General features: G+C 44.3%; 3 non-coding genes across 3 annotated transcripts; 2 read left to right on the top strand and 1 right to left on the bottom strand.

The window, feature by feature from the left end:
• Nucleotides 1-3214: 3214 nt before the first annotated feature.
• On the top strand, nt 3215-3286 carry TRNAQ-UUG (transfer RNA glutamine (anticodon UUG)). The gene has a single exon. It is a non-coding gene; the product is annotated as a tRNA-Gln (tRNA).
• Nucleotides 3287-6173: 2887 nt separating this feature from the next.
• TRNAQ-UUG (transfer RNA glutamine (anticodon UUG)) lies at nt 6174-6245 on the top strand. Its single transcript has one exon. It is a non-coding gene; the product is annotated as a tRNA-Gln (tRNA).
• A 9239-nt stretch (nt 6246-15484) lies between these two features.
• TRNAQ-UUG (transfer RNA glutamine (anticodon UUG)) lies at nt 15485-15556 on the bottom strand. The gene has a single exon. It is a non-coding gene; the product is annotated as a tRNA-Gln (tRNA).
• Between the last annotated feature and the right edge of the window lie 810 nt (nt 15557-16366).

Genomic DNA, 16366 nt, shown 5'->3' with positions numbered 1-16366 from the left:
AAAATTCAATGTAGATGTGCTTTTCAAGGAGTTTGGAAATCAATGGGAGCAGCGATATGGGGCGATAGCTGGACATAACGGTTAGGTCAAGGAATGGCTTTTTGAGGATAGGTGTGATCATGGCATGTTTGAAATCAGAGGGGAAGGTACCAGAAGTTAGTGATAGGTTGAAGAGATAGGTTAGGGATGGGGTAAGTGTGAGGGTGAGGTTGGGGAGGAGGTGGGATTGGATTGGGTCAAGTGCACAAGTGGTGAGGTGGGTGTGATTTGGAGAGGAGACGATTAAGCTTCCCTACAGTGAAGTTGGCGAGGGAGGTTATGGGGTAATGGCATTGGTCTAATATTCAAAGAGGTTGCGATGAACAATAAAGACTTCCCTTGTTTGGTCTTTCTTATTTTTGAAGTGCATGGAAAAGTCCTTGACAGAGGCTAGAGGAGTCGGAGGGGGCAGTGGTGAGGGGAGGCGTGAGTTAGAAGGATAGATGTCAATGGTAGAATAGAATCTGAGAGTGTTTGAGTGTCTATATGTGCAAGGTTTCTGCAGGTGTGTGCTAGTTGTTGGACATGGGTGACAGGTGAAGCAACCAGTGATGGGAACGTGTCAATAAATAGTATTTACTCCATTGGTTCATATTAGTCATGTAATCAGAAAAGCAACCGTGATTGATCCTTTTATGCATCAGTCACTTAGAGTTAATGATGTGAAGGGTAATCTCATTGGTCACCTCAAGTCCCATCCCAATGACTGCCCCTGTAAAAATGTCAACAATCTCCCACTTGGTTATCAGAAGATAAGATTTTTCAGGCCAGTCAAACATTATGTTTATCAATGCTGCATATATATCATGGATGTGGACAGAATCATCGTATTACTGATCACGATTCAAATAAAGGTTTTATCGGCCTGAGTGACCGGGCCAGCAATAAGCACTGAACCACCTGAGTGGAAGGCAAAGTCTAGTACTTGACATCGGCCACTAAGAATCTATGGACCTGTTATGATACTCCCAGTACATTGCTTGGTTCAGGCTCTGAACAGTGGGAGTGTCGGACGTTGGACCGCCATCGAGCTCATATTGATGACTTATCCTACATTTCGCATTTTGGCTGGAAACTTTGGTGTCGGAACTTGGTCTGATAAGCTATTCTTAGGGGAGGTATAAGTGAGATCAAGTCCTTTCTCTTCTCTTTCTATACCAATTGTCAATTTCTATTCACATCAGGAGGGAAGATTGAATCTTTCTGTCACTATTAAGATTTCTGTTGAAATTTCAAAAAAATGAGAAGTTTAGCAAATACCTTTATTTTCATTGTTAACATGTATTCTCTTGCAATACTATATAAAAGTAAAAAATAGTCAGTTAAAGTCCTTAATGGGACCAATAAAGAAAAATAAATGATTGTATGAATTGTAGTGTTAGGGTATGTGCACACGTCAGGATTTTTTAGCGTTTTTTTGCGGAATTTCGCCATAAAAACGCTATAAATCCGGTAAAAAAACGCTAACATTATGCATCCTATCTTTTAGAATGCATTCCGCATTTTTTGTGCAGATGTTAGCGTTTTTTTCCGCAAAAAAAACGCATCCCGCAAAAAATCCGGACATGCACTATCTTTTTCCGGATTTTTTGCGGATTTCCTATCAAAAAGGTCATTCCGGGAAAAAAAAAAATCAGCAAAAAATCCGCGCAAAAACCGCACAAAAACCGAGCAAATTCCGCGAGAAATCCGCATGAAAAAAGCACGCGGATTTCTGACAGAATTCTCAGGATTTTGTCAGGAAAAAATCCTGACGTGTGCACATACCCTTAAAGGGAATCTGTCACCCCAAAATTGGCCTATAAACTAAGGCCACCGGCATCGGGGGCTTATCTACAGCATTCTGTAACGCTGTAGATAAACCTCCGATGTATCCTGAAAGATAAGAAAAACAGGTTATATTATACTCACCCAGGGGCGGTCCTGGTTCCGGTTGGGTCCGATGGGTGTCATGGTCCAGGTCCGGCGCCTCCAATCTTCATACGATGTTGTCCTCTTCTTGTCTTCCTGCCGTGGCTCCTGCGCAGGCGTACTTTGTCTGCCCTGTTGAGGGCAGAGCAAAGTACTGCAGTGTGCAGGCGCCGAGCCTCTCTGACCTTTCCCGGCACCTGCGCACTGCAGTACTTTGCTGTACCCTCAACAGGGCAGACAAAGTACGCCTGTGCAGGAGCCGCGGCAGGAAGACAAGAAGAGGACGTCATCACATGAACATGGGAGGCGCTGGACCGGACCGCAACTCCCATCGGATCCGAACCAAAACGCCACCGTCCCTGGGTGAGTATAATCTAACTTGTTTTTCTTATCTTTCAGGTTACATCGGGGGCTTATCTGCAGCATTACAGAATGCTTTAGATAAACCCCTGATGCCGGTGGCCTTAAGGTACCTTCACACTAAACGATATCGATAGCGATCCGTGACGTTGCAGCGTCCTGGATAGCGATATCATTCAGTTTGACACGCAGCAGCGATCAGAATCCTGCTGTGATGTCGTTGGTCGGGGCTAGAAGGCCAGAATTTTATTTGGTCGCTTGCTCTCCCGCGGACATCGCTGAATTGGCGTGTGTGACGCCGATTCAGCGATGTCTTCGCTGGTAACCAGGGTAAACATCGGGTTACTAAGCGCAGGGCCGTGCTTAGTAACCCGATGTTTACCCTGGTTACCATCCTAAAAGTAAAAAAAACAAACGCTTCATACTTACCTTCCGCTGTCTGTCCTCCGGCGCTGTGCTTTCCTGCACTCACTGTGAGCACAGCGGCCGGAAAGCAGAGCGGTGACGTCACCGCTCTGCTTTCCGGCCGTTGTGCTCACAGCCAGTACAGAGAAGCCCAGCGCCGGGGACAGACAGCGGTAGGTAAGTATGAAGCGTTTGTTTTTTTACTTTTAGGATGGTAACCAGGGTAAACATCGGGTTACTAAGCGCGGCCCTGCGCTTAGTAACCCGATGTTTACCCTGGTTACCGGCATCGTTGGTCGCTGGAGAGCGGTCTGTGTGACAGCTCTCCAGCGACCAAACAGCGACGCTGCAGCGATCCGGATCGTTGTCTGGATCGCTGCAGCGTCGTTTAGTGTTTAGTTTATAGGCCAATTCTGTGGTGACAGATTCCCTTTAATTACAGGTGTCTGGTTCTTCGTCATTTACGAAAGACGAAAGTCAGGTGTGAGGTCACCCAGCAGGTTCCATGGTGTAATGGTTAGCACTCTGGACTTTGAATCCAGCAATCTGAGTTCGAATCTCGGTGGAACCTAACTTTTTGTAGACTTTCTTGGTGTCTCTGGTTTAGTTTATAATATGTGCAGTAGCTTAAATGGAGTGTTTCATCTATAGATTACCTACTGTTTAAAGCAGGTTCTTATGTTATATGTATTTCTTTTATCTCAGGGTAATTCATATTGTTGTTTTTCATATCACATTCTGCATAGTTCCCTCCTGCTGCAGCTGCCGAGATCTGAGAAAATTCTGATCCAGGCAGACCCTGTGGTAGACGTGATCACCGGCCTCAGCAACATTACCGACAATGGTGTCTCTATACAGGTGGCTTGAGACCAAATAAGAGGCTCGGGTCTGTCCCTTCAAAAAGCCTTATAGGGCAAATGAGTGGTACTGAGGCACAATATTCTGCTCACCTACATAAATTCTTTGTAGGATAACGAAGGTGCTCACCACACTACTAAATTCCTTGAGGGGTGTAGTTTCCAAAATGAGGTCACGTGATTTTTTTTCTGCTGGACTTTTGTAAAATTTGAGTCAAATTGAATTCCACTCGAATTTGTTTTCTGATCCCTAGTCTTCACTGAATATACAGGGTGGGCCATGTATATGGATACACCTAAATAAAATGGAAATGGTTGGTGAGATCAACTTCCTGTTTGTGGCACATTAGTATATGGGAGGGAAAAAACTTTTCAAGATGGGTGGTGACCATGGCGGCCATTTTGAAGTCGGCCATTTTGGATCCAACTTTATTTTTCCAATGGGAAGAGGGTCATGTGACACATCAAACTTATTGAATATTTCACAAGAATAACAATGGTGTGCTTGGTTTTAACGTAATTTTATTCTTTCATGAGTTATTTAGAAGTTTCTCTTTGTTTGCAGCCATTGACATGTTGCAGAAGTTAACACGTGAGGAGCGGATAGAAATTGTATTGATGTCTGGTGAACGCAGTACCCGGGTCATTGCAGCAGATTTCAATGCAAGACGCCCTACGCAAGAAAACTGTCACCATTCCCATGTTATTTAGGTGTATCCATATAAATGGCCCACCCAAAAAAGTTAGCCTCATCACTGAACATAATGTTCTGCATAAATTGAGGGTCCTGTTCCAATTTTTGTTTTGCCCATTCTGCAAATTCAGCGCACCAATCTGGGTCATCCTCGTTGAGATGATTTCTCTGATAAGATATTTTACAAAGTTTCCTATTTTCATATCTACTATTGATTTATGACATGAAGATTCGATCCAGTTTAAGTCCTGAACAACTGTATAAAATATCATCGGAATTACCTTGTTGGAGGAGAAATTGCAGCATTTTGGATGTAGTTTTAGGCCGGTGTAAAAGGACATAGTATTCCCCGAGTCCAGACTGTACCTGGGGTTAAAGCCCTTGATATCAGCAGCATTAAGTAGTAATACATTAATGACTTCAGTTTCCAACATCTTATTGGGGTTCAGGTTTGTCAGGTAGGTTATGTGGGACAATACCTGACTTATATCTTAACGTTCTAATCACATAGACTTTTATTACTTGAACCAGAAAAGTTCAATCAGTAAAAATATTCTACAAAGATCTAATGAGTCAGAGAATCTGCCGCACTTCTCAGTAGTTACACATTACCAGCAGCTGTGGCTGAGTATGATAGAAATAGATTTCCTCACCTGTCACCCAATGAGACCCAGGGTGAGAAAACAATGAAGTGATAAGATCAAAGTACAATTGGATTCTAAAGGTACCGTCACATTAAGCGACGCTGCAGCGATATAGACAACGATGCCGATCGCTGCAGCGTCGCTGTTTAGTCGTTGTGTGGTCGCTGGAGAGCTGTCACACAGACAGCTCTCCAGCGACCAACGATGCCGAAGTCCATGGGTAACCAGGGTAAACATCGGGTTACTAAGCGCAGGGCCGCGCTTAGTAACCCAATGTTTACCCTGGTTACCATTGAAAATGTAAAAAAAACAAACACTACATACTTACATTCCGGTGTCTGTCGCGTCCCCCGGCGTCAGCTTCCCTGCACTGTGTAAGCGCCGGCCGTAAAGCAGAGTGGTGACGTCACAGCTGTGCTCTGCTTTACGGCCGGCCGGCGCTGACACAGTGCAGGGAAGCTGACGCCGGGGGACGCGACAGACACCGGAATGTAAGTATGTAGTGTTTTTTTTTTTTTTTTTTTTACATTTACAATGGAAACCAGGGTAAACATCGGGTTACTAAGCACGGCCCTGCGCTTAGTAACCCGATGTTTACCCTGGTTACAAGTGAACACATCGCTGGATTGGCGTCACACACGCCCATTCAGCGATGTCAGTGGGTGATCCAGCGACGAAATAAAGTTCTGGCCTTTCTGCTCCGACCAACGATGGCACAGCAGGATCCAGATCACTGCTGCGTGTCAAACACAAGGAGATCGCTATCCAGGACGCTGCAACGTCACGGATCGCTATCGTTATCGTTCTAAAGTTGCTCAATGTGAAGGTACCTTAAGGTAAAAGCCTTTATCTTACTGGACACCAGTGTAATCTCAGATGTAATGACTGTTGTTCATTACCAGTCACATGGTATTGTGAGATCAGTCTTCATCATGTGATTAACAGCACCAATACCTTCCCACTACGGGGAAGTCAGGATTAAAATATTAAACAGCAGCATCTAAAATCTGTCTAATTTGCATCACTGGTATCAGTGATCAGTTTTGGTATCACTGAGTATACTTACTGTACCATAATACAAGATCATATAATTATGTGTAGTTGAAACCCGAACATTTTTCCTACTAAGGGACATTGACCGAGACGTTGATCAGTGTAGTGTTGCAATGTCCAGTTTGGGCTGAAAACCCCGATGTCCTATTTCTGTCTTGTAAACTAATTTTAGGTGAACCAAGAAGAGTCAGTGTCATAAACATGTCAGCTGGTTCCATAGTGTAATGGTCAGCACTCTGGACTTTGAATCCAGCGATCCGAGTTCAAATCTCGGTGGGACCTGAGTTTATTTTTGTTGAGAATTTCTTGAATTTGCCAATTCTCAATTTCTATTCAGGTCAGAAGGGAAGATTGGATCTTTCTGCCACCTTTAAGATTTGCGAAGAAATTTGAATGCGTGAAAAATATGTATTCAAAATAATCTTTATTAAAAATCCTTATGTTCACTGGTAACAAAACATACGTAACATTAGCAGTTAGAAAAATATTTGATAATGATAATAAGTCACGAGAGACTGTATTGAAAAATTCCATTGGCCACAATTGGTAATCCAGCACCATAGAACACTCGACCTCGCTACCTGATGTTGCCACAATATATCACTTCTTGAAGGAGTCCTTCAATGTGCCAAAAATTGCATCTTGACTAAAGTAAATGAAAAATACATGTGTCGGATAGGTGAATAAGAAAAATGACAAATGTTTCCATCACTCTCTCACTTTCTCCTTTGTGCCCTGGAAGCTCAGTCGTCTTAATTAATGGTCAATTTACACACGGTTTATTCAAGTTAGTCAAGTCAAGCAGCTTGGTTCTGTGTATGGCTGTGCCTCGATCTGTTCGTCCGGCCTCCATAGACCTAAATAGGCAGCAGTAATTTGATCCCTCAGTCATTGATCAGTTTAATTTATTTGGACCAAGATGATCAATTTTTAGCAATTATTGAGTATGAATGATGGGTTCAAGCAGTGCGGGGTGGAAATAGAAGCACACAGTGCCACATATCTAATGCCCATCATGTGTAATACAACCCGCAGTGCCATGTATCTAATGCCCATCATGTGTGATACAACCCGCAGTGCCATGTATCTAATGCCCATCATGTGTAATACAACCTGCAGTGCCATGTATCTAATGCCCATCATGTGTGATACAACCCGCAGTGCCATGTATCTAATGCCCATCATGTGTAATACAACCCGCAGTGCCATGTATCTAATGCCCATCATGTGTGATACAACCCGCAGTGCCATGTATCTAATGCCCATCATGTGTGATACAACCCGCAGTGCCATGTATCTAAAGCCCATCATGTGTTATACAACCCGCAGTGCCATGTATCTAAAGCCCATCATGTGTGATACAACCTGCAGTGCCACATATCTAATGCCCATCATGTGTGATACAACCTGCAGTGCCATGTATCTAATCCAATCATGTGTGATACAACCCGCAGTGCCATGTATCTAAAGCCCATCATGTGTTATACAACCCGCAGTGCCATGTATCTAATGCCCATCATGTGTGATACAACCCGCAGTGCCATGTATCTAATCCAATCATGTGTGACACAACCCGCAATGCCATGTATCTAATCCAATCATGTATGATACATCCAGCACAGACGCGTTTCTAATCCCAGCGCCTAATACATTTCAGCAGCTGCTTCCTCTAGTGTTTAAAAGTGGAAAATATCAAACCTTTATGAACAATGTTTCATATTATGTACCATTAACAAAACAAGTTAATAGTTTAAAAATCAAACAACTTTTAATAGTTTATATTTTTGCAGGTTCAATACCTATGAAAGCCAGATTCCTTTTTTTTTCGTCGACACGTCAATATGGGGCATTTTATTTTTTAAACTACCGTGTATACTCAGGTATAAGCCTACCCGAGTATAAGCCGATCCCCCTAATTTTGCCACAAAAAACTGGGAAAACTTATTGACTAAAGTATAAGCCTAGGGTGGGAAATGCAGCAGCTACTGGTAAATTTCTAATATAAAAATAGATACCAATAAAAGTAAAATTAATTGAGACATCAGTAGGTTAAGTGTTTTTGAATATCCATATTGAATCAGGAGCCCCGTATAATGCTCCATACAGTTCATAATGGCCCCATAAGATGCTCCATACTAAAATATATGCATAAAGGTTAATAATGGCCCCATAAGATGCTCCATAAAGATATTTGCCCAATATAATGCTGCACATGGCCCCTGTTGTGAATTCTGTGGCTGAGTTCACTTCTGTGGTCACAAGTGGTATTGCAGTCTCTGGGCTTCCTCCCTCAGGTGTTTTGGTGAGCTCGTTGGCTGCCTTGCTATTTAGCTCCACCTGAGTCTGTCTTCCTTGCTCCTTGTCAATGTTCCAGTGTTGGATCTGAGCTACTGCATCTTTCCTTGGGCCTGCTGCTCTGCTAGATAAGTGCTTCTAGTTTGTTTTCTGTTTTTTCTGTCCAGCTTGCTATTAACTTTTGCTGGAAGCTCTGAGAAGCAAAGGGGTGCACCGCCGTGCTGTTAGTTCGGCACGGTGGTTCTTTTTGCCCCTTTGCGTGGTTTTCGTTTTAGGGTTTTTTGTAGACTGCATAGTTCTCTTTGCTATCCTCGCTCTGTCTAGAATATCGGGCCTCACTTTGCTGAATCTATTTCATTCCTACGTTTGTCTTTTCATCTTGCTAACAGTCATTATATGTGGGGGGCTGCCTATTCCTTTGGGGTATTTCTCTGAGGTAAGTCAGGCTTGTATTTCTATCTTCAGGCTAGTCAGCTCCTCAGGCAGTGCCGAGTTGCATAGGTAGTGATAGGCGCAATCCACTGCTGCTTATAGTTGTGTGAGGATAGATCAGGTACTGCAGTCTACAGAGATTCCACGTCTCAGAGCTCGTCCTATTGTTTTTGGTTATTGCCAGATCTCTGTATGTGCGCTGATTACTGCACGCTGTGTTGCCTGATTGCCAGCCATAACAGTACAAGGAGCGCCACCAATGATTCCCAATAGAGGGAAAAAAGAAATCCTGACAGCATTTTTTTTTCTTAGCTCTGTCTTCAGTCTTTTTTTTCCCCTAGACATTAGAGTGCTTCAGGACACAGCTGTGGACATGGATATTCAGGCTCTGTGCTCCTCAATGGATAATCTCGTTGTAAATGTACAAAAGATTCAAGATACTATTGATCAGAAATCGATGCTAGAACCAAGAATTCCGATTCCTGATTTGTTTTTTGGTGACAGAACTAAATTCCTGAGCTTCAGAAATAATTGTAAGCTATTTTTGGCCTTGAAACCTCATTCTTCTGGTAATCCTATTCAACAGGTTTTGATTATTATTTCTTTTTTGCGCGGCGACCCACAGGACTGGGCGTTTTCTCTTGCACCAGGAGATTCTGCATTGAGTAATGTTGATGCATTTTTCCAGGCGCTGGGATTGCTTTACGATGAGCCTAATTCAGTGGATCAGGCTGAGAAAAATCTGCTGGCTTTATGCCAGGGTCAGGATGATGTAGAAGTATATTGTCAGAAATTTAGGAAGTGGTCAGTACTCACTCTGTGGAATGAATCTGCACTAGCGGCTTTGTTCAGAAAGGGTCTCTCTGAAGCTCTTAAGGATGTAATGGTGGGATTTCCTATGCCTGCTGGTTTGAATGAGTCTATGTCCTTGGCCATTCAGATCGGTCGTCGCTTGCGCGAGCGTAAATCTGTGCACCATCTGGCGGTATTGTCTGAGAGTAAACCTGAGCCTATGCAGTGCGACAGGACTATGACTAAAGTAGAACGGCAAGAACACAGACGTCTGAACAGGCTGTGTTTCTACTGTGGTGATTCTACTCATGCTATTTCTAATTGTCCTAAACGCACTAAGCGGTCCGCTAGGTCTGCCGTTATTGGTACTGTACAGTCCAAATTCCTTTTGTCCATTACCTTAATGTGCTCTTTGTCATCGTATTCTGTCATGGCGTTTGTGGATTCAGGCGCTGCCCTGAATCTGATGGATTTGGATTATGCTAAACGTTGTGGATTTTTCTTGGAGCCTTTGCGGTGTCCTATTCCGTTGAGAGGAATTGATGCTACACCTTTGGCCAAGAATAAGCCTCAGTACTGGGCCCAGCTGACCATGTGCATTGCTCCTGCACATCAGGAGGTTATTCGCTTTCTGGTACTGCATAATTTGCATGATGTGGTCGTGTTGGGGTTGCCATGGCTACAAACCCATAATCCAGTATTGGATTGGAATTCCATGTCGGTATCCAGCTGGGGTTGTCAGGGAGTACATGGTGATGTTCCATTTTTGTCTATTTCGTCATCCATTCCTTCTGACATCCCAGAGTTCTTGTCGGACTTTCAGGATGTATTTGAAGAGTCCAAGTCTGATGCCCTACCTCCGCATAGGAATTGTGATTGTGCTATCGATTTGATTCCTGGTAGTAAATTTCCTAAGGGTCGTTTATTTAATTTGTCCGTACCTGAACACACCGCTATGCGCAGTTATGTGAAGGAGTCCCTGGAGAAGGGACATATTCGCCCATCGTCGTCACCATTGGGAGCAGGGTTCTTTTTTGTAGCCAAGAAGGATGGTTCGCTAAGACCGTGTATTGATTACCGCCTTCTTAATAAGATCACTGTTAAGTTTCAGTATCCCTTGCCATTGATTTCTGACTTGTTTGCTCGGATTAAGGGGGCTAGTTGGTTTACTAAGATTGATCTTCGTGGTGCGTATAATCTGGTGAGAATCAGGCAGGGAGATGAATGGAAAACGGCATTTAATACGCCCGAGGGTCATTTTGAGTATCTGGTGATGCCGTTCGGACTTGCCAATGCTCCATCTGTTTTTCAGTCTTTTATGCATGACATTTTCCGTGAGTATCTGGATAAATTCTTGATTGTTTACTTGGATGACATTTTGATCTTCTCAGATGATTGGGAGTCTCATGTGAAGCAAGTCAGAATGGTTTTCCAGGTACTGCGTGCTAATTCCTTGTTCGTGGAGGGATCAAAGTGTCTCTTCGGTGTGCAGAAAGTTTCATTTTTGGGGTTCATCTTTTCCCCTTCTACTATCGAGATGGATCCGGTTAAGGTTCAGGCCATCCAGGATTGGACTCAGCCGACATCTCTAAAAAGTCTGCAGAAATTCCTGGGCTTTGCTAATTTTTATCGTCGCTTCATCTGTAATTTTTCGAGCATTGCCAGACCATTGACCGATTTGACCAAGAAGGGTGCTGATTTGGTTAATTGGTCTTCTGCTGCCGTGGAAGCTTTTCAGGAGTTGAAGCGTCGTTTTTGCTGTGCCCCTGTGTTGTGTCAACCTGATGTTTCTCTTCCGTTCCAGGTCGAGGTTGATGCTTCTGAGATTGGTGCAGGGGCGGTTTTGTCACAGAGAGGTTCTGGTTGCTCAGTGTTCAAACCATGTGCTTTCTTTTCCAGGAAATTTTCTGCTGCTGAGCGTAATTATGATGTGGGCAACCGAGAGTTGCTGGCCATGAAGTGGGCATTCGAGGAGTGGCGTCATTGGCTTGAGGGTGCTAAGCATCGCGTGGTGGTTTTGACTGATCATAAGAACTTGACTTATCTTGAGTCTGCCAAGCGCTTGAATCCTAGACAGGCCCGTTGGTCGTTATTTTTTGCTCGTTTTGATTTTGTGATTTCATACCTTCCGGGCTCTAAAAATGTGAAGGCGGATGCTCTGTCTAGGAGTTTTGTGCCCGACTCTCCGGGGTTATCTGAGCCGGCGAGTATCCTCAAGGAAGGAGTCATTGTGTCTGCTATCTCCCCTGATTTGCGGAGAGTGTTGCAGAAATTTCAGGCTAATAAACCTGATCGTTGTCCGGCCGAGAAACTGTTCGTCCCTGATAGGTGGACTAGTAAAGTTATCTCTGAACTTCATTGTTCGGTGCTGGCCGGTCATCCAGGAATCTTTGGTACCAGGGAGTTGGTTGCTAGATCCTTCTGGTGGCCATCTCTGTCGCGGAATGTGCGTGCTTTTGTGCAGTCCTGTGGAATTTGTGCTAGGGCTAAGCCCTGCTGTTCACGTGCCAGTGGGTTGCTTTTGCCCTTGCCGGTCCCGAAGAGGCCTTGGACACATATTTCGATGGATTTCATTTCTGACCTTCCCGTTTCTCAAAAAATGTCGGTCATTTGGGTGGTCTGTGATCGCTTTTCTAAAATGGTCCATCTGGTGCCTTTGGTTAAATTGCCTTCCTCCTCTGATTTGGTGCCTTTGTTCTTCCAGCATGTGGTTCGTTTACATGGCATTCCTGAGAATATTGTTTCTGACAGAGGTTCCCAGTTTGTCTCGAGGTTCTGGCGAGCCTTTTGTGGTAGGATGGGCATTGACCTATCTTTCTCCTCGGCCTTCCATCCTCAGACTAATGGCCAGACCGAACGAACCAATCAGACCTTGGAAACATATCTGAGATGTTTTGTTTCCGCTGACCAGGATGATTGGGTGTCATTTTTGCCGTTGGCTGAGTTCGCCCTTAATAATCGGGCCAGCTCGGCTACCTTGGTCTCTCCATTTTTCTGCAATTCTGGGTTCCATCCTCGTTTCTCTTCAGGACAGGTTGAGTCTTCGGACTGTCCTGGTGTGGATTCTGTGGTGGACAGGTTGCAGCAGATCTGGACTCAGGTAGTGGACAATTTGACCTTGTCCCAGGAGAAGGCTCAGCTTTTCGCTAATCGCAGACGCCGTGTGGGACCCCGACTTCGTGTTGGGGATCTGGTTTGGTTATCTTCTCGTCATATTCCTATGAAGGTTTCCTCTCCTAAATTTAAACCTCGTTTTATTGGTCCGTATAGGATTTCTGAGATTCTCAATCCGGTGTCTTTTCGTCTGATCCTCCCAGACTCCTTTTCCATACATAATGTATTCCATAGGTCGTTGTTGAGGAGATACGTGGCACCTATGGTTCCATCTGTGGAGCCTCCTGCCCCTGTTTTGGTGGAGGGGGAATTGGAGTATATTGTGGAGAAGATTTTGGATTCTCGTGTCTCTAGACGGAAACTCCAGTATCTGGTCAAATGGAAGGGTTATGCTCAGGAAGATAATTCCTGGGTTTTTGCCTCTGATGTCCATGCCCCAGATCTTGTTCGTGCCTTTCATGTGGCTCATCCTGGTCGGCCTGGGGGTTCTGGTGAGGGTTCGGTGACCCCTCCTCAAGGGGGGGGTACTGTTGTGAATTCTGTGGCTGAATTCACTTCTGTGGTCACAAGTGGTATTGCAGTCTCTGGGCTTCCTCCCTCAGGTGTTTTGGTGAGCTCGTTGGCTGCCTTGCTATTTAGCTCCACCTGAGTCTGTCTTCCTTGCTCCTTGTCAATGTTCCAGTGTTGGATCTGAGCTACTGCATCTTTCCTTGGGCCTGCTGCTCTGCTAGATAAGTGCTTCTAGTTTGTTTTCTGTTTTTTCTGTCCAGCTTGCTATTAACTTTTGCTGGAAGCTCTGAGAAGCAAAGGGGTGCACCGCCGTGCTGTTAGTTCGGCACGGTGGGTCTTTTTGCCCCTTTGCGTGGTTTTCGTTTTAGGGTTTTTTGTAGACTGCATAGTTCTCTTTGCTATCCTCGCTCTGTCTAGAATATCGGGCCTCACTTTGCTGAATCTATTTCATTCCTACGTTTGTCTTTTCATCTTGCTAACAGTCATTATATGTGGGGGGCTGCCTATTCCTTTGGGGTATTTCTCTGAGGTAAGTCAGGCTTGTATTTCTATCTTCAGGCTAGTCAGCTCCTCAGGCAGTGTCGAGTTGCATAGGTAGTGATAGGCGCAATCCACTGCTGCTTATAGTTGTGTGAGGATAGATCAGGTACTGCAGTCTACAGAGATTCCACGTCTCAGAGCTCGTCCTATTGTTTTTGGTTATTGCCAGATCTCTGTATGTGCGCTGATTACTGCACGCTGTGTTGCCTGATTGCCAGCCATAACAGGCCCCATAAGATGCTCCATAGAGTTAGTTGCCCCATATAATGCTGCACATATGTTGAATATGGCCCCATAAGATGCTCCATAGAGATATTTGCCCCATATGCTGTTGCTGCGATTAAAAAAAAAATGACATACTCACCTCTCGTCGCTCAGGCCCCGGTGCTTGCAATACTCACCGGTCCTCGTTCTGGCGCCGCTGTGTCTTCTGCGCCATCTGCATTAACGTTCAGGCAGAGGGCGTGGACTAACCAGGTCATTGCGCCCTCTGACCTAAGCGTCACTGCAGAGGATGCAGAAGATGGAGCGGTGCCCGGAACGAGGACTGGTGAATATCGCGCAATGCTCCCACTCCCCATTATACTCACCTGCTCCCGACACGGTCCCTGCATCTCCGGTCTCCGCGCACTGACAGCTTCTTCCAGCGTCGAGCGGTCACCGTTTCCGCTCATTACAGTAATGAATATGCGGCTCCACCCCATTGGGAGTGGAGTCGGGTCCATATTCATTACTGTAATGAGCAGTACCATGTGACCGCTCAACACTGGAAGAAGCTGTCAGCGCCCGGAGACCGGAGATGCAGGGAGATCACCAGGAGCAGGTGAGCATGTCACAGCCGCCGCTCCCCCTCCTCTGCTGACCCCCCAGGGACAATGACTCGAGTATATACGGTAATTAGATGCCTTTTAACATTTATTTTAAATTTTATTTTTACATTTTAATAGATTTAAACATTTCCTTATTTATCTCTTTATGTTGCTGATATATTTCAGAATTCACACAGACATCTATTTGGACATTCTATAGACTGTAATCCCGCGAGGGCCGGGTCCTCTCCCCTCTGTACCTGTCTGTCATTGTTAGTTTGTTCTCTGTAATTTATACTTGTGTTTTGTATGTAACCCCTTCTCATGTACAGCTCCATGGAATCAGTGGTGTTCTAAAAATGAATAACAATAATAAATATTATTATCCTAGAGGCATAATAAAGATCATTTGCCAAAAACATCCCGAGATCCATTGTCCGGTCTTTGGCTGTATACAAAGAAGATTAAAAGCCATCCCACCGCGACAAGGTGCACCCAATTTGGGTGGTACTATCTATAGTGGAAAACCTCTCCATGTGCCATATATATGAAGAAAGTGCAAAAAACTAAAGCAAAACCAAAGAAAAGAGCTGATACACTATGACCATTAATAGGCTGAACCTAAGATAAAAACAATGAACAAGCACCCTGTCGTAAGTAAATTTTTTGTAATAGTTCATATACATTTCATAGGGGACTTGGTAAACAATATTTTGATAAAAAAAAGCTAGAAGCCATCCCACTGCGTCAAGGTGTACCCAATAAGGATGGTCCTATCTCTAGTGGAAATCCTTTCCATGTGCCAACAGACCTCAATAGATGGAGGCAGAGCAGGACCTATTCCTGACTGTTTAATTACCTGCCCATGGAAGGCTAAACACACAGCCCAGAAAGCGGTGGCCTGGCCCTCTATGTGCACAGTACAAAAAACCTAAAGCAAAACCAAAGAAATGAGAATCCACCATAGAGTCTTACATGGAGAAGTTTTATAACCTAATCCAAAGACACCAAGAAAGTCAACAAAAACTCAGGTCCCACCGAGAGTCGAACTCAGATTGCTGGATTCAAAGTCCAGAGTGCTAACCATTACACCATGGAACCTGTTCAGCTGCCCATACTTGACTCTCAGCTTTCACATATGAGCAAGACTCATACACACCCGTAATTAATAAGAACACTACAAACTCATAAAATAATTCATTTTTCTCTATTGGGCATGTTAGAGAATTTAACTGACTATTTTTCCTTTTAAATAGTATTGCGATACAATATACGTATGTCATATGTCGATAATGAAGATAAAGATATTTGCTAAACTTCACATTTTTTTTTACATTTCATCAGAAATCGTTAAAGTGGCAGAAAGATCCAATCTTCACTTCTGATGTGAAGAGAAATAATTGAAAATCAGTCTAGTAAAAAAGTAGCAAAAATAAAAATTCCAGATTCCTTCAAAATTGGAAGTTAGATTTTTGGATTCAAACCCCTAATCATGCTCCCATTACTTTCCCATGAATTTAATTTCCTTAGGCAGCTTTCACACTTCCGTCATTTGGCCAACGTCGCAATGCGTCGTTTTGGAGAAAAAAGGCATCCTGCAAAGTTGCCCGCAGGATGCGTTTTTTCTCCATAGACTTGCATTAGCGACGCATTGTGATGTACGGCCACACGTCGCATTCATCGTGCAACGGATGCGTCGTGATATTGCGGCCCACTGTGGCGAAAAAACATTCAATGTAACGTTTTTTCATCAGTCGGAACTGCCATTTCCGACCGAAGCCGGAACTCCGCCTCCTCCTCCACAAAACTCATAATGGGCAGCGGATGCGTCTGAAAACTGCATCCGCTGCCCACGTAGTGCACTATTTGCACAACGTCCGTCGGTACATCGGGCCGACGGTTTGCGACGGC

This window comes from Ranitomeya imitator, chromosome 4 (genome assembly GCF_032444005.1).
Source record: "Ranitomeya imitator isolate aRanImi1 chromosome 4, aRanImi1.pri, whole genome shotgun sequence".
NCBI lineage: Eukaryota > Metazoa > Chordata > Amphibia > Anura > Dendrobatidae > Ranitomeya > Ranitomeya imitator.
The sequence above is the reverse complement of the archived record's forward strand: the minus strand, read 5'-3'. Positions and strand labels throughout refer to the sequence as shown.